The sequence below is a fragment of the Zeugodacus cucurbitae genome, chromosome 6 (assembly GCF_028554725.1).
Source record: "Zeugodacus cucurbitae isolate PBARC_wt_2022May chromosome 6, idZeuCucr1.2, whole genome shotgun sequence".
NCBI classification, from domain to species: domain Eukaryota; kingdom Metazoa; phylum Arthropoda; class Insecta; order Diptera; family Tephritidae; genus Zeugodacus; species Zeugodacus cucurbitae.
Genome location: NC_071671.1, coordinates 44,504,726 through 44,529,896, shown reverse-complemented (window position 1 = coordinate 44,529,896; position 25,171 = coordinate 44,504,726). Strand labels below are relative to the sequence as shown.

General features: G+C 37.5%; 1 protein-coding gene across 6 annotated transcripts in view; it reads left to right on the top strand.

Annotated features, from left to right (window-relative positions):
- LOC105209807 (transient receptor potential cation channel trpm) overlaps nt 1-25,171 on the top strand; it is a 217,511-nt gene that overhangs the window by 7,449 nt on the left and 184,891 nt on the right. The gene's annotated exons all lie outside the window — the stretch shown is intronic.

The window sequence follows — 25,171 nt, the reverse complement described above, 5'->3', positions numbered from 1 at the left end:
AAATAAAATAAGACTAAATGACATTAATAGACGCTGCGGAATGTGTGCAGGTCTATTCTATTGTTTGTATATATACATAAATATATGTGCGTACAAGTGCTGCGGCTGATGATTGAATAGGTTATTGGTCGGCATTTGTTTTTTTGCGTGGGAAAGTCATAACGGAATTCACGAAATGTGACGTATGTTAAGAAACGTGAATGTGTGTGTGCATATGTGCGCAATTTTTATGTCCCCATAAATGTGAATGCTTTAGGCGCCATTTCGATATATTCTAAAACGTATAACGGTAAATTCAATCACATTTTAATAACACTTTCTAATGGAAAATCAATTGAAAAAACTTTTATTATGGAAAAATTTTTATTACCAACAATTTTAAATTCAAAAATTTTGAATATTGAAATTTTTTACTTTTAAAAATTTATACTTTCCGGTTTTTCGTATAAAATTATGCGTTCGCTGGAATTTGAAATTAATTTGCATGAAAAATGGATTAACTTTTTATTGGTGTTGTTGTAAATATGCTGCTAAAATTTAATTTGAATTTCCGTCATAAATCACGTGGCCTACATTCAGGCGTCATAGCCGAACTTACCAACTACATACCGCTAACGTATGTACGAACACAGTGAGGGTAGAGCTCGTCTTACAAGGCACGTTGCTTACAGTGGCGCTCGAAATAAAGTAAAATTTGATATTGAAATTTAAAATAACGGTTTTATTTTGAAAATTTTCGCTTAGAAGAGAGTTTTTAAAATCTGTTATCTCAGTAGCGCTCAAAATTCCACTCCGGGTCATATCGGATGTTATTGTTATGATTAAGTGTTTATTAACAACATTTATTAACAACAAAATGTTAATTAAGCACTATGAAAGCAGTGTTTTGAGTATTTTTCCAATATTTCAAGAGAGGTTTTGATGGGTAGAAGTCGAAGAAGTAGAAGTATGGCGAGGTTTTTTACGGATGGGTCGAAGTTAGAGGGCAAGGAGTTTATTGTCGGGAACTTCTTAGTGAGTTCATCTTCAGACTTCTGAACCATTGTTGCGTTTTTCAAGCGGAAGTGGGTACCATCGATGCTGATGAAGAAATGTCAGTCCTCATTATCAGTGGCTTCGGATCACTTCTCAATCCGACTAGTCTGGATGCCTGACCAGAGCGGAATCGCAAGAAATTGTAAGGCTGATGAGCTTACTAGGCCAGATACGTCAGTCTCAGCTACAGAAACAGGGGAATAGACTTGTTTGAGATCCTTCTGACCCAAGGTAAATTCCAACAGGTATTGGGAACTCTTCGCCCTCAGTAAACTTAATCCTTCCTTAATAGCATTTCTAACTAGCCATTGTTCCATCGAGATGGAGCGGTCAAACTAAAAATTTCATTGTTCGCTAGCTGCAGAAGCTGAGGGTGAGGTGGATTCTGCCCAAAATTTCCTAGCATTTCTTGGATCTCACTTTTTTATATCCTCACGAATTTGCTGATATAGAAGGAAAAAACGTCTACAGATTTGACGGAGGTTCCAGCCGTTTTATATTTATAAATTTAAGTTAGGGGATAAAGTTTTTACAAAGGACTGCCCTAATAGTCTACGTGTGTTTCCTCCGTTGGAGAACAACTATTGAAAATAACCTAACCTCAAATTGCAGAGAACAAGTCATAAATTCTATAAGACGTCTCTGCAAAACTGTCAAAAGACCCACACATTATATTTTAGTCATTAATATAAGCTATGTATTCCATCACACTACTATCGCAAAATCCAATTTACTAAAATGTCGATTATTTACGACCACCACTGTTTAAAAATAGTTTACAACAAAACCATGCTGAATGAACTCAACCGAACACTTACGCCTTAGCTTACACTTAGCTTAGCCGTTATGCTGAAAGTGCCAAAATTGTTTCCTCGCATCCTCATAAGCACGCCTCCATAGCTGTCAACAGCCATGTTCTGCGCGTGCAAACTGCTCCTTTCACATACACAGACACACACACACACAAACTTCCGCAAATAGTTCAAAGGCTTTAACGAACGGGACGAGACAACAACAACTGCTTGCTGCAAGGTTGTAAAGTCCATTCTATTAATTAACATTAATAACATTGACAAATATGCGCCGCCACAAACCCCCGCTCGTTAGCAACTACTGTAGCCTGTAGCGTTCTGCTGCTCTCACTCCCCTTAGTTCGCACTCTTCCACTCACACACCTGTCAAACTATTTGTGTTTATGTCGCAGTTTGCGTGTGAGAGAAACTCATTTAACTTCTGGTCCACCGCTTCACACAGCATGACATTCCAGCACACAAGGAAGCTTACATGCACAGTTATAGCGTGTCTTAAGCGTGTGTTTAGTGCTCTCATTTGTCTGCTTGTCCTTTTATGTATGCCCTTTCACTTGGTGCGTGGCGGCTCGCTTGTTTGCCTGCCTTCTTGGCTGCCAGCTTGCCTGTTTGGCATCTTGCGGCTACTTACAATGTTATAAAAGCTGCCGAAATTATGATAACTTCATTAAAAGTTAAGCGAAGTTAAGCAACGCATAAAAATATGAATCTCCCCTCGAGGAGGTGGCAGACGGAGTGAGTTTCGACTTTGTTCGGCTTTTGTTTGGGTGTTCATGCTGTGAAGGATTTGGTGGTGGTTCGAAAAGTGATTTCAAAATACTTTTGGAAAATTTTTGATGTCTGTGAAAAGTTGATGGATTGCAGTGGACGCGGGTTCCAAGGTAGATTTCTGAAGGAAGACATTTTTTCAATCTAGGTAAAAAAAAAGAAATTAAAAAAAAAATATGAGCATTTAGCGGTGGCCCAGAGTCTTCTATGTTTCCTTGTTAGTATGTTTCTCCAAAGTTGTAATTTCTACGATAAAAAATTATGAGAATATATGAGAATTAAGCTTACCAGTGTTAAAGCATGAGGAACAAAAAGCTCGACGAACTTTTTGGCGTACTCTACAAACACCTCCAAAAACTGTCTTTATTATGAACTTTAAGTAGAACACTTTCAAACCTATGGTATGTTCGGACTCATATTATATCCGAAGCCTGAAAGATTCCCACAGAATAAATTCATCTAATATTTGAGAGTTCGCCAGGTGGCGCTGGAATCGTTTTTATAGCAAAGAGACCATTTAAGTGATCGATTTCGTTCGATATTAGTATATATTGATTCCTAATTGGTGTTAAGAGCCAGAAAAAATATTAAAGCTTACTTTTTTGAAGCATGTTAGCTAAAAAATGCTCAAATCGGTTATAATTTTTCTGAAGGTATTTAACAACACTGAAAATATCGGTAATTTGTGGTTTTTGAAAAAAATAATTTTGTCGCCTTTAAAATAGTCTTCATTCGATATCATGCACTTATGCCAGAGATTCTTCCGATCGTCGAAACACTTCTCGAACTCGATTTTTGGGATACCTTCATCTCTTTCAGCGATTTCTCGTAAGTTTGGAAATCGTTTGATTTGTTTTATTTGCTTACAAGCTCTAGACTGCTGTTGTTTGATGATTCTCTAGTATTTATTTTTTCCCTAGATACTACATTTGAAGTCGCTAACTCAGAAGAATATAGCCGAGTTGGTTTTCTTATTTTTGATGAATTCTCGTACTTTAGCGAGTGCTCTTTTGACGCTCGCTTATAAGAAAACCGGTCTAAATGTATAAAAAGGTGAATTTGTCATAGAAATAAAATCACATTTTCTCAGTTACCGACTCTTCGAAGCACCTCGTATTCTCCCATGTGGTGTAAATGAAATTTTGCCTTGCTCCTTGGGATTTGCTTACTTTGTCAATATTTGTTAAGGCTCCTTGCTGTTCTTGATTGATGGCTTGTGTGCCTCACATATAGCACGCCGTAGCCTGCCAACACCACGAGGACAACAGAGCAAATACATATAAGCAGCAGTTAGCTGTATCTTCCATACACACTTTTATGTCCAACAACTTCGGTGTGTGTGTGTGTGGTATGCTATAAAAAGTAAATTACGTGCTGGATGTTTATATATGGAAATTCATAATACCAAATTCAATTAGGTAATAATTTCCTGATGGCTGACAGCCTACGGAATCTCTCGTTCAATCTCTCTCCCACTACTAGTGTGTGTGTGTGTGGGCTTGTAAAATAATTATCTTAATTTACACAATTGCGGTGGCAACGCTGAAACACTCGTTCGGCTTTTGTGTCTGTCCTGTGTCCTGTTAAACTGTGCAATCTGTTGGAAATAATATATGCATGTAAACATAACGGTGTGTAGTAAATTAAATTATTCTGCATTTTGCGGTAACTAATAATTAATGAGTTTAGTAGCAATTCACTCAAAGTGATTTCAAAGCGTCGACAACTTTTGGTGGTTTAGTGTTGGTATAATTCCTATGATTACAGCGCTCAGGTTTAGCGGCAAGTTGGTAGAACTGTATAGAGAGTTTTAAATAAATACTTGGTTGATAAGTGAATGAGTTTTTGAGTAAAAAGCGGGGGATAACCTGAGTAGATGCCTGTAACCGCACACGTGTACTGCTTAAAAAATATCCCATCATCAATTTAATATTTTACAATTTAATATACAGAAAACTGAAATTTATATAATGCAAAACTTGTTGTGGGAAGACCTGCGAGGGCGGTCCATATATTTAGACCGGCGGAAAAATACCTTCTGATATGCAAAGTAGGTCTCCCTGACGGTGATAGCCTTATCATCTGACTCATTTATATATGGGGATTGACTTTTTAATTTTGAAAATATAAAGAATTCGCACAAAGCCAAATCCAACAGCTATTAGTAGGCCAATTCGATTAACTTAGCTGTGGCTGTACTTTTTTCTTCGACAAAGGGGACTATGTTTTCTGAAATTAATCGTTGAATTAGCTCAACCGTTTTGTCGTTCTCTAGGCATTCTAGATGAATTCTAGAAAAGGGGTACTTTTTCTGTTGCCTTCTTTGCGACAGGTTCGTTGGGTGAAGTCAACTGTTTCTCTTGTTTCCTTGGTATTATGTGTCTTGAGGATACATGTTTCGTTGACGGTTATGAAACGAAATGGAGACCCTATATAAACGAGATAACCAAAAACAGTAACCACTCCAATATATCGTTTTGAAATGCCTACTGTATCTTCTGTCCTTTCAATCGGCGGTGGAACATTTGATTTCCAAGCAAAAAAATAATCGAATCACAAATCGGTTTATTTTACAGTATCCTAAAGCAGTACGTTTCATCAAAATAGTATTGGGGAATGAAGAGCATTGATCACAGATTGAAGAGCTTTATAAAGGAAAGACAAAGTTATTACATCCCAAATTCTGGAAAAGTCTGATAGTTTTCTTTCTAGTACTAATTGGGTTGCCCGGTGAAAGGAGCGCCACAGATGAGGTTTGATCGAAGTTACTTAATAAAAATGGACCGGAAAGAAAAGGCTCCATTAAACCACAACTGAATTTCCAGTTGCAAATGCATTCAATGGTTATGGTTCGTGTGACACTTGTTATAAAGATGTGGTTGTCTTTAACTCGGGTTTTCGGGATCTTCCGCTAAGTACTGTAACTGATGGAATTCCAATGAATAATAGGGTAGTACTTCTGCATAATGGCAAAGTGTTTTAGTAGGAGGTTGGAAATGATATTGCTTGGGCTATATTAGCTCCTTGCCACAATCCGCATCAAAGCGAGGTTCTTCAACATATCGCTGATTTGCGCCCACGCCCCAACGGAAGAGAAGCGCCTAGAACGTACCTATGACCGCTGCCCCCGCCACGATGTCAAAATCGTGCTTGGTGATTTTAACGCCAGAGTGTGTAAAGAAGGTGTCTTTGGCACAACAGTCGGAAAATTCAGCCTCCATGACGAAACATTGCCAAACGGCCTGAGGCTGATCGACTTCGCTGGGGCCCGAAATATGGTTGTCTGTGGTACCAGATTCCAGTACAAGAAAATTCATCAAGCAACAAGGCTGTCCCCTGATCGAAACACGCGCAATCAAATCGATCACGTTGTCATAGACGGAAGACATGTCTCCTGTGTTTTAGACGTGCGTACGCTCCGTGGACCAAATATTGACTCGGACCATTATCTAGTAGCAAAGATTCGCACTCGTCTTTGTGTAGCAAAGAACGCCCGTCAACAAACACAAGGAAGGTTCGACGTCGAAAAACTGCAATCACAACCGACAGCCGAGCGATTTTCTACTCGACTTGCACTCCTGCTTTCTGAGAGCACTCATCAGCATCTCGATATAAGGGAGCTGTGGAACGGCATCTCAAACTCATTGCATACCGCTGATCCGGCGACTAACTGAAGGTTTCAAGACCGGAGCACACTCCTGTAGGATCCCCAGAGGTGATCTAGTTATTGATGACCAGAGTATACTGAGTTTGTGGAGGGAACATTTCTCCAGCCTGCTGAATGGCAGTGAAAGTGCAACACCAGGAGATGGCGAACCCGATTCCCCAATCGACGACTATGGAGCAGATGTTTCATTGCCCGACCGTGAAAAAATTCGAATAGCAATTACCCGCTTGAAGAACAACAAAGCGGCGGGGGCCGATGGATTACCGGCCGAGCTATTCAAATACGGCGGCGAAGAGCTGATAAGGTGCATGCATCAGCTTCTTTGTAGAATAGGTCGGAAGAAAGCATGCCTGACGATTGGAATCTTAGTGTGCTCTGCCCAATCCATAAGAAGGGAGACCCTACAATCTGCGCCAACTACCGTGGTATAAGTCTCCTCAATATCGCATATAAGGTTTTATCGAGCGTATTGTGTGAAAGACTAAAGCCCACCGTCAACGAACTGATTGGACCTTATCAGTGTGGCTTTAGAGCTGGAAGATCAACAACAGACCAGATATTCACCATGCACCAAATTTTGGAGTAGACCCGTGAAAAGAGGATCGACGCACACAACCTTTTTGTCGACTTTAAAGCTGCTTTCGACAGCACGAAAAGGAGCTGCCTTTATGCCGCGATGTCTGAATTTGGTATCCCCGCAAAACTAATACGGATGTGTAAGCTGACGTTGAGCAACACCAAAAGCTCCGTCAGGATCGGGAAGGACCTCTCCGAGCCGTTCGGTACAAGACGAGGTTTCAGACCAGGTGACTCACTCTCGTGTGATTTATTTAACTTGATGCTGGAGAAAATAATACGAGCTGCAGAACTAAATAGAGAGGGTACAATCTTCTATAAGAGTGTACAGCTACTGGCGTACGCCGATGATATCGATATCATTGGAAACAACACGCCGTTAGTTCTGCTTTTTCCAGACTGGATAAGGAAGCGAAGCGTATGGGTCTGGTGGTGAACGAGGACAAGACGAAATATCTCCTGTCGTCAAACAAACAGTCAGCGCATTCGCGTCTTGGCTCCCACGTCACTGTTGACAGTCATAACTTTGAAGTTGTAGATAACTTCGTTTACCTGGGGACCAGCATTAACAGCAATAACAATGTCAGCCTGGAAATCCAACGCAGAATCACTCTTGCCAGCAGGTGCTACTATAGACTAAGTAGGCAATTAAAAAGTAAAGTCCTCTCTCGACGAACAAAAACCAAACTCTACAAGTCTCTCATCATTCCCGTCCTACTTTAATAGTTCGTCCTACTTTAGTACTTTAATAGTTCAATACCAGTAATGTTTTCCCAACTATGTGATCATTTTAGGAAATATTTGTTAATTCAGAGTTGTTGCAGTACTGGAGCGGTGAGGCTTTACAAAAAAAAAAGTGAAGAAAATTGTATGTTTTCACATTAAATTCTTAAATATCTTAAATTAAATTCATATACATATGTATGCACATATAGAAAAAAATCCTTCGTTTCGACCACTTGTGATACTTCCACCGAGTCCAGTTTTCATTGCTTACACGAATCGTGTAACTAATCTAATTAGTGCTTGATTTTGATACCTTTACTTTCTCAGAATTCATTCGAAAACTTTTGAGCGAAAAACAAAGGCTCATCTAACCCTTAAGAGCTGTCAATTTTCATATGTCAAGAAGGACAACAATGAGAAAAATCACGGAGCTTTTGCAAATCGAAAAACCATATTTTATTCGAATCAATTTTGTAAATTTGTTTGTATGCATGCATTCAATTTTATTCCATTTTCAATCTTTTCTCACATCACTTAAATAGATTCCAAACAAATTTAAATTGATGAGACGATATTTGTACACGAAACTCTTACAACAATTTTTTTCCAGTGAACTGCAGACAGACATGAATTGGCATTGAGTTACTCTTACGAGCCATCTACTGCGATTCAAAAGCATACATTTCATTTATCAGGTGTTTTCCATTCGCTGACATTTTTCTGCAACATCAATTGTGAGGCATAACTGCACCTACACACAGACACAGACACAGATTCTCGGCGCATAACTGTAATAAAACTACACATCCATATCCCGTATTAAATGACTCTTGCATACTTTTTCTAATTTTTATTCAACTTTGAACTGAACTTTCAAATTGAATTTCTTCAACTGATTACCTTCATCAACGCTATCGATTACATATCCGCTCAGACAGCTTGCTGACGAGCACAATGAGCAGGAGATCTGTAACAGCATGAGCTTCGAGCGCTGCCACGTTGCAGCTGTCGTGCCTTACCGTTATTATGAAATGGAAGCTGCGAAGTGGGTGTATCAAATGGCCTCTGCCACGAAGTTTCCTCCTGATCGTCTCTCCCACATGCATTCGTTATGTGTACCAAGTGCTAGGCACAGCTTCTCCTCCTCCTCGTTATTAACAATCATGAGTGAAGCAAAGCTGACGTCGAATTGCGCAAGTAATCGAATCCAGCTATCGTTTGATGCCTGCGAAGAACTACTTGTGTGTCTGTATGTAAGTGTGCATTCAGTCGAGCAAAATATTATTTTTTGTGCTGGCAGCAAACGGCTGGTTTTCTCTGTTTTCCAGCTCTTTTCAACCCACTCACTATTCAGCAGCAGTTTCTCCTGAGTCTCAGTCCCTTTATCCTCTCCATATCTCGAATATGCGTCGCATATTACTTTCACCCAATTGACTTTCCGAAAGTATCGATAAAAGTGAAGTTGTCGCTGTGATTCGCTTAGCATCCAATTTTTCGCCTTTTTTACCGCCACTCATCGTTGTCGCTGTGATTCGGCACATTTCACATTTACTAAAGGCACACTTGGTGGATAAATGTGTAGCTGAGTGTATACATCCTGCAGGAAAACTAGGGTATAATAGTCGGGCCTAAGGGATGGGGAGGTATTAAAAGGAGACCGATAGAGAAGTGATACGTATTTAGTTTTCTTCTGCCTTATGGGCACAAACCCAACAGCTCTGGAATCTCTTCACAAGTCGTTTAGTGATCTTTCAACGAACGAATGTTTCATTGCCGAGATTCGAGTCCCTTCGATAGCGCCTTAGTCCGAACCAATCTAAAGGTTTTAACACTTCGATTTTCAATTCCTAGATGTTCCCATATGTTATAAAACCGTTACACATAGAAGGCTATTAAGATCGCGTTTTTATTTCATTGATTAGAGACTAGTGATCACGGAGTCGTTCAAAACTCTGCGTTTTTGACTTCGCGAGTTCGGTGTTTTCTTCCATATGAAATATTATCACATTTCGAAGAAAGGCCTAAATTTTATTAATGAAAGGTGTTTATTCTTTCACTATCATAAAGTAAAGCCATCTTTAACGCCTTCGAAGGCAGTTATAATAAAACTTACAATAACGAAAAGGTTTAAAAGTTTACGAGAACTTTTCGAGAGAATAAAAGCACAATTTAAGCTTCAACTCGGGATTCTAACCAGACCCTTAATTAAGGTAGTTCAAGTAGAGCATAATGAGTCAAAATTTTATTCCCTTTAATCGGTCCCAGAATCGGCCAAAATTGGGAATCGGTCGGGCACTACTTTAACCATTTCGAGTTTTCAACAATTAGCCTTAATCTGTCATATACGGGTTTCGCCGCCTCTAACTCTTCTCCATTGTCACAAACGACAAAGAGTGTCTAAGTCAATACCACATGTCCTCTACTTTAAACTAAACTAATTTTCCATTTCTGTAAAGATACAATTATATGGTTCTTATAACTACATAATTCATATATTACACAAAAAATTTCAAATAGCGTTGCCACCTAACTGGATATTTAAATTATTTTTAAGGTACATAGAATCGAAAAATATACTCGTTTTTTTTATAAAAACAAAACCATAATTAAAATAAATAAATATTACAGAACAGTGTTGCCACATGAGCGGAATTAAAATTTCTGAAATATCTAAAACATGACAAATTTTGACATATATTCCATAAAAACAGAAAAGCGCCCATTTTTCAGTTGGAAACCTAGAAAAATGTTGCCGTCGCTGTCAACTAAAACATAATTTATGTTTTATTTTTCCTACTGGGTTTGCATGCAACCTTGTGTATGTGCCTTTCTGTGTGCTAAAACTATTTTGCTGCAGCAAAGTCAATATGTCCTTTGAGCTGCCACGTGAGCATTCATTCTTTCAATGTCTGCCAATACACATATGTACATATTACAAGTTAGGTATACTTGCATTTGTTGGTTTGAACGTACTATATGTATAGGACTACTTGCCATTTTTACTACTTTCACCGCGACTTTCACCTTACACAATGTCACATAAACCATTTTTTGCTATTTATAGATTCTCATATACTCCTTCAGCTGTATGTATGCTTGTGGGCTGCGAATGTGTGTGCCTACATACTTCGCAATTTATATCCTTACGTTCTTTTCGTGCCCCACCCACTCTTAATAAATAGAGTTCGCCTGAATTTGTCAGTCAACTATCTACTCAAGCGCGCTGCATACGATACGATACAGCGTTGCATGGTAGAAGAAAAATAACTCTAGACGTCCATACATACACCTCAAATAGCCTGCTTTTGTCTTGCATCGATCTGCAATGAATGCTCATCAAGCACAAACGCATATTTGCATATGACATGCGAGCGTCATTGTCAACGGTAAAGTAATCAGTTGCGATATCAGCGACCACATCAACTCAGCCTCCATTTCATCAGCGCATATTGGAAGTCACAAGAAGAGTTGCATTCATTTGGACAGATTTCACTTTTCTTCATTTTCCATTTGTTGACGTTGACACTGACGTTGCATGCGAAATTTTTGGCTTCCTTTTTGTTTTCACCTTCACTTCATTCGCGAATTCACCTCAACGCACTGCGGTTCATTTCTTATTCGCCGCATGTTTTGACTACCATTTTTTATAGGTGTTGCAGGACAGACATATAATTACAATGTACGCTATTTTGTTGTTGTTGTCTTTCCAACTCAATAATTCAAAATTTATTGTTCTTCCTTGCTGGTCTGACTTATTTATTGCACTTTTTCCGCGTCTCATAAATTATTTTCACGCTTTTTGCTTCCTCTGTCGACGCGCGATTTCTTATGAAATAACGTAAAAACGCAATCAACCGTTATGAGCTTTGAAAAATATTTTCTTCTTATTAATAATTGCTTATCCTCTTGTTGTTTTGTACAAGTACAACTTCATCCGAGATTCTTTTTGATTGTTGTTGTTGTTATTATTACTATTGTTGTTTTTGTTGTTGTTGTAGGCATCGGTAGTACACAGTCTTTGGCAGTTAACAGCATTCCTGCTGTGACATTTCAGCTTCAATATTTTATTTTTTTTTAATTTTCCGCTATGTGCATGCTTTGTAATCATTCCTGGAACGAAGTCAGTAAAAGAATTTAATCTAATCTCTAATAACTATATTTTTCGTTGGGAGAATTTAAATGCTTGACTACATTTCTTTCAAATGCAAAGCACTTTGTTTAATTGGAAAAGTTTAATCCATTCGTGCTGGGAGCTTAATAATCAATAGTGCTTGGTAGATTGAGGCTTTGTGCCAGAGAAGAAGTTTATCTTTAATTAAAAAAAAATGTTTTGACAATAATTTTGTCCATTCTTCCAAAATAAAAATATTCGGTAAGTGATGATTAAATTTCTTTAATAAGTGCTGAAAAATACAATTTCTGCTAAATATGTATCTGTGGTGGCGACTCCACCTCATTCGGCTCTTGTTTTTGTCGGGAGAGTGACTTTTTGAAGTCACCGGACGATCACCATCGAAGTAGTAGAGGCATTATATAGAGCTTTCAGCGTTCTTTGATTTCACTACTCAAAGACAGTCATTTGCCGCTGCCACTTTTATTTAGGAAAGACAGTAAAATAGGCGTGAAAGATTAACTGTTATCGCACCAACCTCGTATATATAGTTTATCATAGTTTAAAATCTTACGTGTTCGCTCTGATAATAATTAAAAGCTAGATGTTACTGAAATTCATTTGCTGCTACAGTTGCCTTGTTGAGTCTGAAGGCCTTTTACGTTTCAGTCGGTTTTTTCGTTCAGCAGTACCGATGAGTCTGGAAGCCTCTTCATTTACATGCTGTATAAGCCTCATTTTGTGAGTCTTTGCAAGTTTGGTTATTTCGTTTACTACTGGATTCACACCAACATCACGGTGAAGGTCAGCAGATCTAACATACCAAGGAGCATTAACTATACTTCTTAGTACCTTATTTTGGAAGGGCTGAATGCAGGCAATTTGAGCAATGCCATAGTTGAGCTCCATAGGTCCAAATTGGCTTTACTACTTGATTATATATAAACCGCTTGTTTGCGATTGAAACCGTTATGTGGTAGAACTTAGCAAATTTTAAATCAAACTCGCACCTTTTTTCTTGACATGCTCTTTCCAGCGAAGCTTAGCATCTAGGGTGATCCTAGGTACTTAGCATTATTATGATGTGGTATAGAAGTACCATTTTTATAAATAGGATGGTATAATGGTTTTTTTAAGTAAAGTCTACGTGCATTGATTTGGAATCGTTTAATTTAATGCGCCACTTTGCATTGACTGCTGCTTGCACTCGAGGGGTAGATATTGTGGTTGACTCTCCTGCTGATAACAGGGCTGTGTCATCCGCAAATATCGCTGTCACATAACTTGAGTCAGTGTGGATATCACTTGTAAAAAGCAAGTAAAGCATTGATTTAGGGAAATGCTGAAATATTGTGATCCTTCATGTCGGCTTTGAAATGAGATAGACATCAATATTCCATTTGTTTATGATTTTTCAGTTTTTCAGTTATAACTATACATTTTGTGAGATAGTCTTCTTACACTCTCGCAACAAAAGTTTCTAAGAGTATAATAGTTTTGTCCACATAACGGTTGTTTGTAAGTTCTAAAGCTAAACGAAAGTTCAAATCCGGATGTCTGTCTGTCCGTCCGTCTGTCCGACGACGAAGATGGGTAGAATCGGACCACTGTCACGCCCACAAAATGGCGAAAACCGAAAACGCAAAGTGCTATAACTAAGCCATAAATTAAGCTATGAAAGTAAAATGTGGTACAAACGATTGTTCTACGAAGGGGCATATTTGGATGTATTTTTTTGGGAAAGTGGGTGTGGCTCCGCTCCCTACTAAGTTTTTTGTATATATCTCGTAAACTACTAAAGCTATATCAACGAAACTTTCAGGAGTCGTTTTTCTCAGGCATTTCCTTATATAGTCCAAAAAATCGGATTATAACCACGCCCACCTCCCATACAAGGGTTACGTTGAAAACTACTAAAAATGCTTTACTTCAGCAAGAAAAACCACCAGAAGCCTTAAATTTCATTACAAAGAAGGTACAAAAAAGCTACACTCAAATGGTATAAAAAATTTAAATGGGCGTGGTTTCGCCACTTAAGGGTCAAAAACCATATCTCCGAAACTACTCGACCAATTTCAATGAAATTCGGTTTGTAATATTTTATTATTATTGCATCCCAATGATATTTTAAATTGGCCAAATCGGTTCACAACCACGCCCACTTCCTATATACAAGAACTTTGAAGTCGATCTGAATCGTTTACTTTACAATATATAAAGCAAGCACTAGTGAATATATCGGAACAGAACTTTGCACAAATACTACATTTATAGTGTGGCATCGCCCTTCTAAAAACCATAAATATTTAAGGCCCCATATATCGAATATGAGGACCTCAGAGCTTTGAATAAATTTTTTAACGAAAATAAAGGTGAGTCTCTCAGATATTTTGAAGAAATTCAGAGGAAATATTTTTCTTCTAATACTATGTATCCGTGCAATGAGTAAAATTGGGTCATAACTTCCCCTAGCTCCCATATACCTAATGTTCGAGGTTTGAAACTTGCAATGGATTTATACCATACATATATGTCGAATCTGTCAGTCAAATTGTGGTTATATTAATAAAATGAAATAAATAAATTGCGAGAGTATAAAATGTTCGGTTACACCCGAACTCAGCTCTTCCTTACTTGTTTATCCAGTTTTTCGGCCTAAAATCTTCTATGAATGTATTTTAGTTCAATGATCATGCATTCAGAATTAAGTCACATATAATTTAATATTTTTTTAGTTGTGGAAATTGGATTAAAATTCCTAATTTCATTCAACACTTGCTGATATGAGAACACTTCTCTTACACCTTCTTTATTTGAAGATAATTTTTCATGAGTAATATTTTTCCAGCTCATCAAAATTTTGTAGCATTTTGCATTCTGTTATCACCTAAATTTTATTATTCTCACATTCTCGCATATTTCATTTTTGCTATGTGTGAAAGTGTGGAAAAAATTCACACAAGCGAATATTTATTTCGATGCTTGGCAACTCCTTCTCTCTCTCTTATACACACACACACACGCACATGGAATATTAAACGCAACAGAAGTATGAGGAAATTCAATTTGGCATAGCATAGCTTCAGGCGTCATAACATGCATACAAACAGATGCCAAGTGCTGCCGAAAGTTCTACCAAACGCTATGTTAGTTAACTGCTATATATATGTACATGTGTGGCAGGATCTGTAGTCCATGTTTTGATCAAGTGTTATGTCACAACCGGCCGCACTTTTATACTCGTACAGTTCATCTGTGTTATGCACATGGAAAAAAGCTTTGGTGAAAGCTTTGTAGTTGCATATTCATGTCGTTTTTGATTCCGTGTTATGTCTTTTCGGGGTTGGTTAAATTTTACGCTTAACACATTCTTGCACTGCCTTATGTTGTTGTTGTCTATTTCATGGGTGTTGATTGTTTGGACGTTCCTTATAGTGTAGAGAGCTTTCACTTGCTGTTGTTCCTCGTGTTGATATGTGTCAACTACTAAGGATGACAGTCAGTGGAAAGTGTGTGAATTAGATTTTCTAATTGAAAATAGTTTAAAGTGAAATGTAAAAGATAGAAAATATTTTGGTTCTATTTCAAGCAGCATGGTATTGTTTGCACTAATATTAAATAATTATTATACTCTCGCAACAAAGTTGCTAAGAGAGTATTATAGTTTTGTTCACATAACGGTTGTTTGTAACACCCAAGTTAGATATAGGGTTATATATACCAAAGTGATCAGGGTGAAGAGTGGAGTTCAAATCCGAATGTCTGTCTGTCCGTCCGTCCGTCTGTGCAAGCTGTAACTTTAAGATATCTTGATGAAACTTGGCACACTTATTTCTTGGCACCATAGGAAGGTTGCTTTCGAAAATGAGCAAAATCGGACCACTGCCACGCCCGCAAAATGGTGAAAACCAAAAACAAAAAAAAGTTGGTATGAAGGATCGCACTATGAAGGGGCATATTTGGATGTAATTTATTTGGGGAAGTGGGCGTGGCACCCAAATATGTTTTTTGTACATATCTCGCAAACCAATAGAGCTAAATAGTCCAAAAATGAAAGAAATGGGATAATAACCACGCCCACCTCCCATACAAAGGCTAGGTTGAAAATTACTAAAGGTGGGATAACTCACTGACGAAAACCGTCAGAACCACTATATTTCATATAAGAAATGGCAGATGGAAGCTGCACTCAGATTAAAAAAAAAATGGAAAATGGGCGTGGCGTCGCCTACTTATGGGTCAAAACCGACCGATTTCAATGAAACTTGGTTTGTAATAGTTTCCTTACATCCCAATGATATGTTGTGAAAATAGGCCAAATCGCTTCAGAACCACGCCTACTTCCTATATACCAGAACTTTGAAGACGATCTGAATCGTTAACTTTACAATATATAAACTAAGCACTAGTGAAGAAATCGGTGCAGAACTTTGCACAAATACTATGTTTATAGTGTGGCAGCCCCATTCTAAAAATCGCCGAAATTGGACCATAGGTTTTTAAGGCCCAATATATCGAACACGAGGACCTCGGTGCTTCTAACCAAATATTATGGTGTCCAACTTTCAATGGACTTTATACAATATATATGACGAATATGTAGGTCAAATTGTTTATTATATAATATAAATAAAGTTAAATAAATAAATTGCGAGAGTATAGAGTATATACCCGAACTTAGCCCTTCCTTATTGAAAGAGTTATCTGACAGTAATGAGTTTCTACAATATATTTCAGATGATTATAGCGTCAAACTATGCCCTTTCTTAATATTTACATAACCTCTTTATTTAAGGCTCAAGATCTAATCAAAGTGAAACTTTCATTGTAATATATATTGAAGGTATGAAACTCTACACAAACGGGGTGTGTTCAAAATTAACGTTTTCGTTTTTTGAAAATATATATATATATATATATATATTTATTTGATTACAAGATTAAATTATTCGACAACGTCTTTTGACTTCTAGCATATGAGTTAGAAAAGATTCATAAACTAGTTTGTTGAATGCTTACGAATTGATAGACCCTGCACATCCAGTTAAAAATTGTTCTATTTACATAGAGTCTACTGTGGTGGGAGTGCTTAGTTGATCCAGGTATTCGGCAGATTTATTTCAATGTCAGATACATATAAGGTTTGAGTTTTATCCAGGCTGATATGATCCTAACCTCGAGAAATGTATTCAGTAAAGTTGTTTTTATAAATTAATCTTCGGTACCCCGAATTGTTATGCTTTTTTCAGTAGTTTAAAGCAATCGCTTTCCAGCTTGTTAGCATAGACCATAGACTTGACGTAGCCCCACAGGAAATTGTCTAAAAGCGTCAAATCGCACGACCGAGGCGGCTATTTCGTGAGATAATACTTTCACCAAACTTGGTTTTCATTAAATCGACTGTGACATTCGCTGTGTGGTTTGTGGCGCCATCCTGTTGGAACGATATATGGTCCACGTCCATATCTTCCAATTCGGGCCGAAGGTATTCGGTGAGCTGTAGCGATTCCCATTCACAGTAACGTGCCGGTCTTGATCATCACGGAAGAAGTACGGCCCAATTAAACCGTAATTTTTTCGGGTTGCAATGGTGACTCATGGTGTACGTGTGGATTACTGCCTGAACAATAACGCATATTGCAGCAATTGGGAGTAATAATCCTTATTGCATAAATAAACCCTAAAGAAGAAACTTCCTTAAATTTCGATACTATCACCTTTAAAGCCTTCCAAATAATCCACACATTGCCCAAAAAAGAACTGGCACCACCAAAAAGTGTATGCCAAATAAAAGACAGGAAATTTAATGACAATAAAGTGCCAACCAGGCAACATGCCTAGGGAGTGAGAATATAAATGTCGCTTAATAAACGGGTGTTTTGTGGAACTACTGTGTGGGTATAATATTTTTTAATCCCATATTCTCCATATACCGCATAAAAACAATCACACACACACATTTACACTCGGAGGCACACAATTGTAATCCCGTTTTATTTGCCATGGTCACAAAAACACCAGCGCCGAGCGCTGCTCTGGCCATTACGGGCAATATGTTTGCTTGCCGCGCTGCCATTACAATACACGCACAACGCTTAAGGGTCATCAGGCGTCGGCAAAAACACGCACACACGCAGAGGCACCTGAAACCATAGCTACATTAGCCAGTTTTTGCGTTTTAAGCCAAGGCAAATGCCTTTGCCGCTACTGTCCGTTCCACACGCTCCTGCAGCAGCAATCTCAACTGACCGTTGCATGTGGTGGTGTGTGACACTGCGACAGAGAGGCTAACGCTAATGCACGCTATTTAAAAATAAAATAAAATGCAAATTACAAGCTTTGCCGTTGACAATACAGCTAAGCGGAAATGGAGCGCAAAAAACGTCGAAATAAAGCGAAATGATATACAAAGCGGCGAAGGCAACACAGCCAAGGCAACTGGCAAAAGCGTTAAAGTCACGAGAGTGTGTGTGTGTGTGTGTTTGCCGAAAAAAACTTTGCGGCAAAAAAAGCAATTATTATAATAACAACAAAAGCAACACAACATTGTCAGCGCCAAATGTGGAAAAGGTTACGAAAAAAATAACCAAACAGGCTGCCAGATTGTCAGGTTTTTGCTATACACTTTTCATGCAGACATTCTAATTTATCGCGTTTCAAGTGAAAAGAATTAAAATCCTGTATCTGCCACCTTTTCTGTTACTCACACACCACATGAGCAGTGGTGCTGCTCTGTCTATATTTCCAGTTTGTGCTTTTTCCAGTTTGTGCTTTTTTGATTTTTATGCATATGAAATAAGAAAATAACGACCTTTATAAACTAAGGACATACATACCTACATACATACAATCTCCTATACAAACCTAACCTCAAACACGTTTTAAAACTTCCTCAAAAGCTCAACGGTGTCCTTATACAAGGCGATCTATAAGACAAAATTTTTAGTTTCGGCAAATCTGCGCTGATTTGAAATACCAAGCGAAGCCAAATTCTGATCAACTTCATTCGAGACCTTAAGAGGGCCGCCTATCTATTCTTTCTTGCAAGCACCAAACTTTCTAGCTACTATGTTTTGATACATTCAAGCTTCGAAAAATCGAATGAGTAAATCTATTTCTATCGACGATACGATTTATGAAATTGGTTTTCCTCTTAGTAGGACGACATATTAATTATTATGGAAGTTCTTGAAGATGGTTTCTGCCTTTGATCCACATTTCGGTGGCTTCTTTAGTTTACTTTAGGGTTTGAATTGTTAATGGATGATTCCTTAAGCGTACTTCCCAGTTCATGGTTCTAAGATGCCCAGTCGATAAAACACGGAACTTCTGAGAACAAGATTTCCAAATAAATCCACCAAATTAAAACTAAGTATCTAAGAAGTATATTTTTTCGATATTCAAACACTTGTATCTTCCTCTCAAAATCCCACAGTGCACCGTGTTAAATCTTCCAAGTTCGCACACAATCGCCAGTCCCTCCTTAAACACTCAATTATGCACACTCTTAAATGGTATTTTGTGAACTCCGTGTGTGTGTGCCTGACACCTTTGCTCCCACTCACTCACTTGTGCATATATCATTATTTTTTCTGCTTTTGTTATTGCTAACTCCTTAGCCCACGGCTCACCTCACACTCAGCTTGACCTAGTGACCGCAGCGAAGGAGCAATAATATCCAAATGCCCGTTACGAGTATAATACATAATATGAATATAAATACGCGCACACAACAACACCAACGTGTATTTAGCTGGATTTGACCGCGTGCTGTTTCGTTGATACGTGTTGTTGCCTCCATTGGTCAGCTTACATTCACGTGCATTTGCCTTCTCACTTTCGTATTTGCCTTTGTGTTTTTATGTTTTGGTCTTTGTCAGATTTTTACGGGCATTGAGTGCTATAATAATAGCTGGCGCATACCTATCATATCATCTCACTATATAATTCTGAATGAGGTTTTTTTTGAAGACTAGTCTTTGGTGGAACCTTAGCTTTTTTTTAATTTTTGCGGTCTCTGCGATCTCTTGGATGTTCGACTTGAATATGTCCGATTAAAATACCTCTGCTTTTGTATTTAATACTTCGAAATCGGTCTCAGTAAGTTTATTATGCGACCTAACCTCAAGAAACTAGGGAAATTCAATAATTTCATTATTCTTCTTCATTTCATCAATTCTTCTTCAATTTCTTATCATTCTACTAATTCGATTAAAAAATATCCCGCTGAATTTAAGTCCACAAACTCGAAATAAGATCAAAGCATTAGCGACTCCTTAAACTTTGATAGATGTTTGACCGATCCATTTTTCAATCGTTTTGGTTATTTATAATTTAAGCTGCTTCCAAAAGTTTTTAACTATATTCGAGTTCGGAATTAACTGGAAGCAGTTACAATCCGTCTCAATGAATAGGGTCATGGTGGATCTACAAATCAATATAGTACGAACAATTCGCTACAGAGTTATCTGCTCCCCAGACAAACCTATCTATAGGTAAGAAGGATGGTCAAATAACTTCGGGGCCAGAAAATGTCACTGCGTTACTAACATTACCATTTGTTTAAGTTGATCTTTCAAAAATTGGGATATCGGGATTTAAGGTCTGCTGAAGCGTATATCGATATTTTTTGTCTTTGTTCATATATCCTTGATTTTGAAGCTTTAAGTAAGTTCAGATTAGGAGAAAGGTCACCATAGATGTACAGATTACTGACTTGGAGGGATTGGTATACATTTTGGAGTAAAAAATACTGTCGATCCTAACAGTATGCTATTAGGAATGACAATTTCAATCGCAATCAAACTAGTCACGTACTCGTCCCTTCAGTGTCCACAATTGACTTAGCTAGTGTCATAACCCAATCTTTATATCATTCCGTATACTAATCATATACTCGTTTATGTCCACATTCCCACGCATAACGGTATCATGTACTGTCGTAACTGCTGTCATAAGCTCTTTCTTGCCACTTACGGCCAGTTGTTGACGTTCTTTTCCCATTCCATTGTGCCTTCGCATTGTTTGTAGATTTATATCCAACTTTATTTATAGCCAACTTGTTGACTCGCTGGACTTTATGACTGGTTGCATGGACGGTAATCTTTATTGACAAAAAACCTATTTCCATAATACGAATGTCCTAAGTGTTATTTCATTGATTTGTTGAAGATAATTATTTTTTGCTGCATTGAAATTACCGTTAATTGTTCGGGTGTATATTTTTACATGACATGCACACTTCCGTTATATTTTATTAATTTCACTTGTATACACGAGGTTGGGGTGTGTAAGTTAGTACTGTGATTTGGTTAATAAACTTGTTGGTTTAGAAAAAAAGGTTTTCTATATCTTCAGGGCATGGTAATCCTTATACTACACACTAGGACTTTTTATTGATGTTACGATTGGATGTCTTCTTAAGTAAAAAAATGTTGGGGACCTCTGGTTCTTAATAGTTTAATACGATATTTTTGTACTAGGTTCTCTTAGGTTCACTTTTTCTCATGCCATTCTAACGAATCCCAAAAGCGCTAACAATATAATATAGACTTTCTAGTACAACGGTATTTACAATTCTTCACTGTTTGTTTTTTGTTTTTTTTTTTTTTTTTTGTATATAACCACATATTACTGCTGGTCATGTTTCGTCTTTAACGGTAATTGAAATTTATGTGCGTTTCAAGTTGAAGGTCATTAAATCGTACGCCCTCTGCTGTTCTACTACTTCGTGCGACCGCACAAGTATGTAGCGCCTGCCGCGAACTCTTCACTTTGTGGCAACGCGCCTGTGGTCAACAACATGTGTGTTCTTCTGGCGTACTTTCAACGCTTAACCACACATACCAGTACAGCTGTTGAGTGGTGCGCAAAGGACACTTGCACGCGTTGTTGTAGACGCGTCTCAGCGTGTGCTTGTCATGTCAATTAAATTCAAATGCTTGCCTTCTCACTGCGTACATTAAGCATTTAAAATGTAATTTTGTTAGAAAATGATATGCTGCGCTGACAGAGATAGCACGTAAATTTATTTTTCATAATGTTGCTCATATATTTTATACACTTGCATGTATCATATTGCGAGAAGATTGGCAGAGTAAGCACATCCTTTTTGTTGGGTCTGCAAATATTTTCACATCATCTATGCGGACGATGGCGAGAATTTTAATGCGCTCATTTATTTGTAAATTTTGTTGGTCCTGTTTCTGTGCTTTCAATGAATTTGTGGCGACCTTCTTTGCAACATTCTAACTCATTTTCAGGGTTACTGTGTCATGTCTTTGCGCTTCATTTGCGGTCATAATAAATAATTTATTATAATTATACGTTTAATTGGTGATTAATGCTTTTCTATACTCTGGCAACATGTTGCGCAGAGGGTATAATAGCTATGTACATCTAATGGATGAATGTAATGTCCAAAAGTAGTCAAAATAAGTAAAACTGATTTCTGGTTGCCCTTCCATTCCTTCATCCATCGATAAAAAATTAGATACCTTCATGAAATCTCTCCTATGGTTTTAAATATATGACACTTTACGTGGCCCTAGATATTGCTGCCCGATACGAAAATATAAAAATATGGTGATTGGTGAAAATATCATTTCAGTATATAGTATTTTCATAACTACTAAAAAAGCCAATAGAGTTAGGCTATAATATAAGAAACATGAGATTTGTCATAATTGGTATAGTATGTCAGGTTCAAATATATATAATTGTAATAAATATAATTTCGTATCTCTCAGACTACAATATTTAATCGATTTGAACCCAATTTAATATATCACTTTTAAAAAATGGGATACTCGGATCAAAACTACCCCTATACCGAATATGAACAGCTCTGTTCTTCCGATTGAATTTAAAATAGTCAATATGTGAGATATTTCAGAACATAGAACAGGTTTTATTGAGTATACTGTCGATCTGTGTGAAAAATAGATGGCATCATTCGATACCTTCCTTAAATGCCATACCTTCAATATAATGATTCAATTATTTGCATAACATTATACAAGTACTTTACTCTTAGCAAAAAGGTTGTACCAGCATTAACATACTCAAAGCTGCTCTGTCAGGTTGAGTTGAGAGTAATCTCTCCATGGAACTTGATTTGCTTTTTCCAGACTGGATAAGGAAGTGAAGCGTATGGGTCTGGTGGTGAAAGAAGACAAGACGAAATATCTCCTGTCATCAAACAAACTATCAGCGCATTCGCGTCTCGGCTCCCACGTAACGGTTGACAGTCATAACTTTGAAGTTGTAGATAATTTCGCATATCTAGGCACCAGCATCAACACCAATAATAAAGTCAGCCTTGAAATCCAACGCAGAATCACTCTTGCCAACAGGTGCTACTATGGACTGAGTAGGCAATTGAAAAGTGAAGTCCGCTCTCGTCGAATAAAAACTAAACTCTACAAGTCCCTAATCGTTGCTGTCCTACTTAATGGTACAGAAGCGTGGACGATGTCAACATCCGATGAGACGGGACTAGAAGTTTTCGAGAGAAAGGTTTTGCGGAAGATTTACGATCCTTAAATATTGGCAACGGCGAATACCGCAGACAATGGAATGATGATCTGTATGTGTTATTCGACGACATTGACCTAGTTCAGCGAATAAAAAGTTGTTCGAATGGACGAAAGTGCTCTAGCTCTGAAACTGTTCGATGCAGTATCCGCTGGTGGAAGCCGAGGAAGAGGGAGACCTCCAAACCGATGGAAGGACCAGGAGCTGGCTTCACTTGGTATTATCTATTGGTCCCAAACTTTCAAAAGGAGAGATGCGTTGTACGTTTTGTGGACTTGGCTATAACCGCGTAAGCGTTGTCTACGCCAGTCAAGAAGAATAAGTTAATATAGTACCCAAAAGTTATTCATAATAGCAAAAGTTCATTTTATCCGCCGATGTATTTATATTTTATATTTTCATATATCTAGTGTTTGGCTGCGTACAAATTCTGTACTCCCTTACTTGTTTGTTATTATGAAATTACAAAATTGATGTTTATTTGAAAATTTGCGCCATTTTACATCAGCAACTAATTAGAGTCTGCATTGAGCTAATGAAAGCAGTAGACCTTTTTCAGCTTTGTTCCTATCAAAATCAAATAACTGATTGCCCTTTTGCTAGTATACACAATGCATGTACTTACATAATATAAATTCTTTGGAAACGACACTGTTACTTAATTTTGCGAGCCCTACTTTAGTAATTTATGTAAAAAGTGTAATAAATGGGAAAATTAAATATGCATGAATTGGATATTAAGAGCAAATATAATTTAAATTACATATTCTTCTAGAGACAAATCAACATTGTATTATGCTGTAAAATATCACTGTAGAGTTGATGACTTGAGTGACAAGTGACGGTATTATTTATTTATGAAAATTTAAGGAAAATATCGTGTGACTACATTGTAATTCACAGTCCATGCTAGTTCTGGACCCGACTGTCAGGTTAACGGAGTTATCATTAAGTAGTTGTGATACTTTAAAGATAGTATCACTTAGGATTGCTGATAAAGACTGTATTTCTCTCTCTATTTCTCTCTGTATTTCTCTCTCTGTCTCTATAAGAGTTAATATTTTATACTCAATGTTTGATCTAAAAACTTATAGAATACTCAAAATTTCATGGGTTTGATGTTTGACGACGACTGCCAGTGAATTTGACATAATATTGCACATAATAAAGGCACTGCGCAATCAAACAGTTTACGATAGTTCCGTAGGACTGGTTGTTAGTGACTTTACGCGTCGAAATTATAAATTACAAGTCAAAGAATGTATGAAACATTTTTTTTTAATTCTCCTTACACTCACTTTCTCTCTCTCGTTTTCACCCTATCTCTCCCCCTCATTTCAACACTTCATTCAAAACCACGATCTTCAAGATCACAAAATACACTCTTTAATCATACTTTTAATTAGAAGTGCCTCTATTTGTGGTAGGCGTTATTCATACTCTTGCGCTACAATAACAAAAACTATTGGAGTTATCAAATATATGTGCAGAAGCTTTTTTTTGAAACTCAACACCCTCAACCTTATTGCGGTGCCATAAAAACTCATTGACGTTATTGCTGTTAATTTTAGTCAAGCAACAACAACACTTACTCACTCACGCTCACGCTAGCTTTTGCGGTTGAGGAAAAAATTCAAGACTCATGCGAGGCATATTTTCAACAGCTTTAATCTTGGTTATATTTAGCAAGCGAAAACCAAATATTATACTAAGGGATTATGTACTCAAGTACATTGCTTTATCACGAACTGTACTGTCAAGTGTATTTGGTTTTTGTTGTTGTGTTTGCTACACTTGTATATTATTCTGCGCTTTTACTTAATTATAAACAACACGTTTTTGTTTTATTAACACTGAGACAGCGCAGACAGTGCTCTGCATGTGTATGTGTGTGTGTGTGACTGCGTTTTATTTCAACTGTGTCAAATGCGCTGTGAGAGGAGG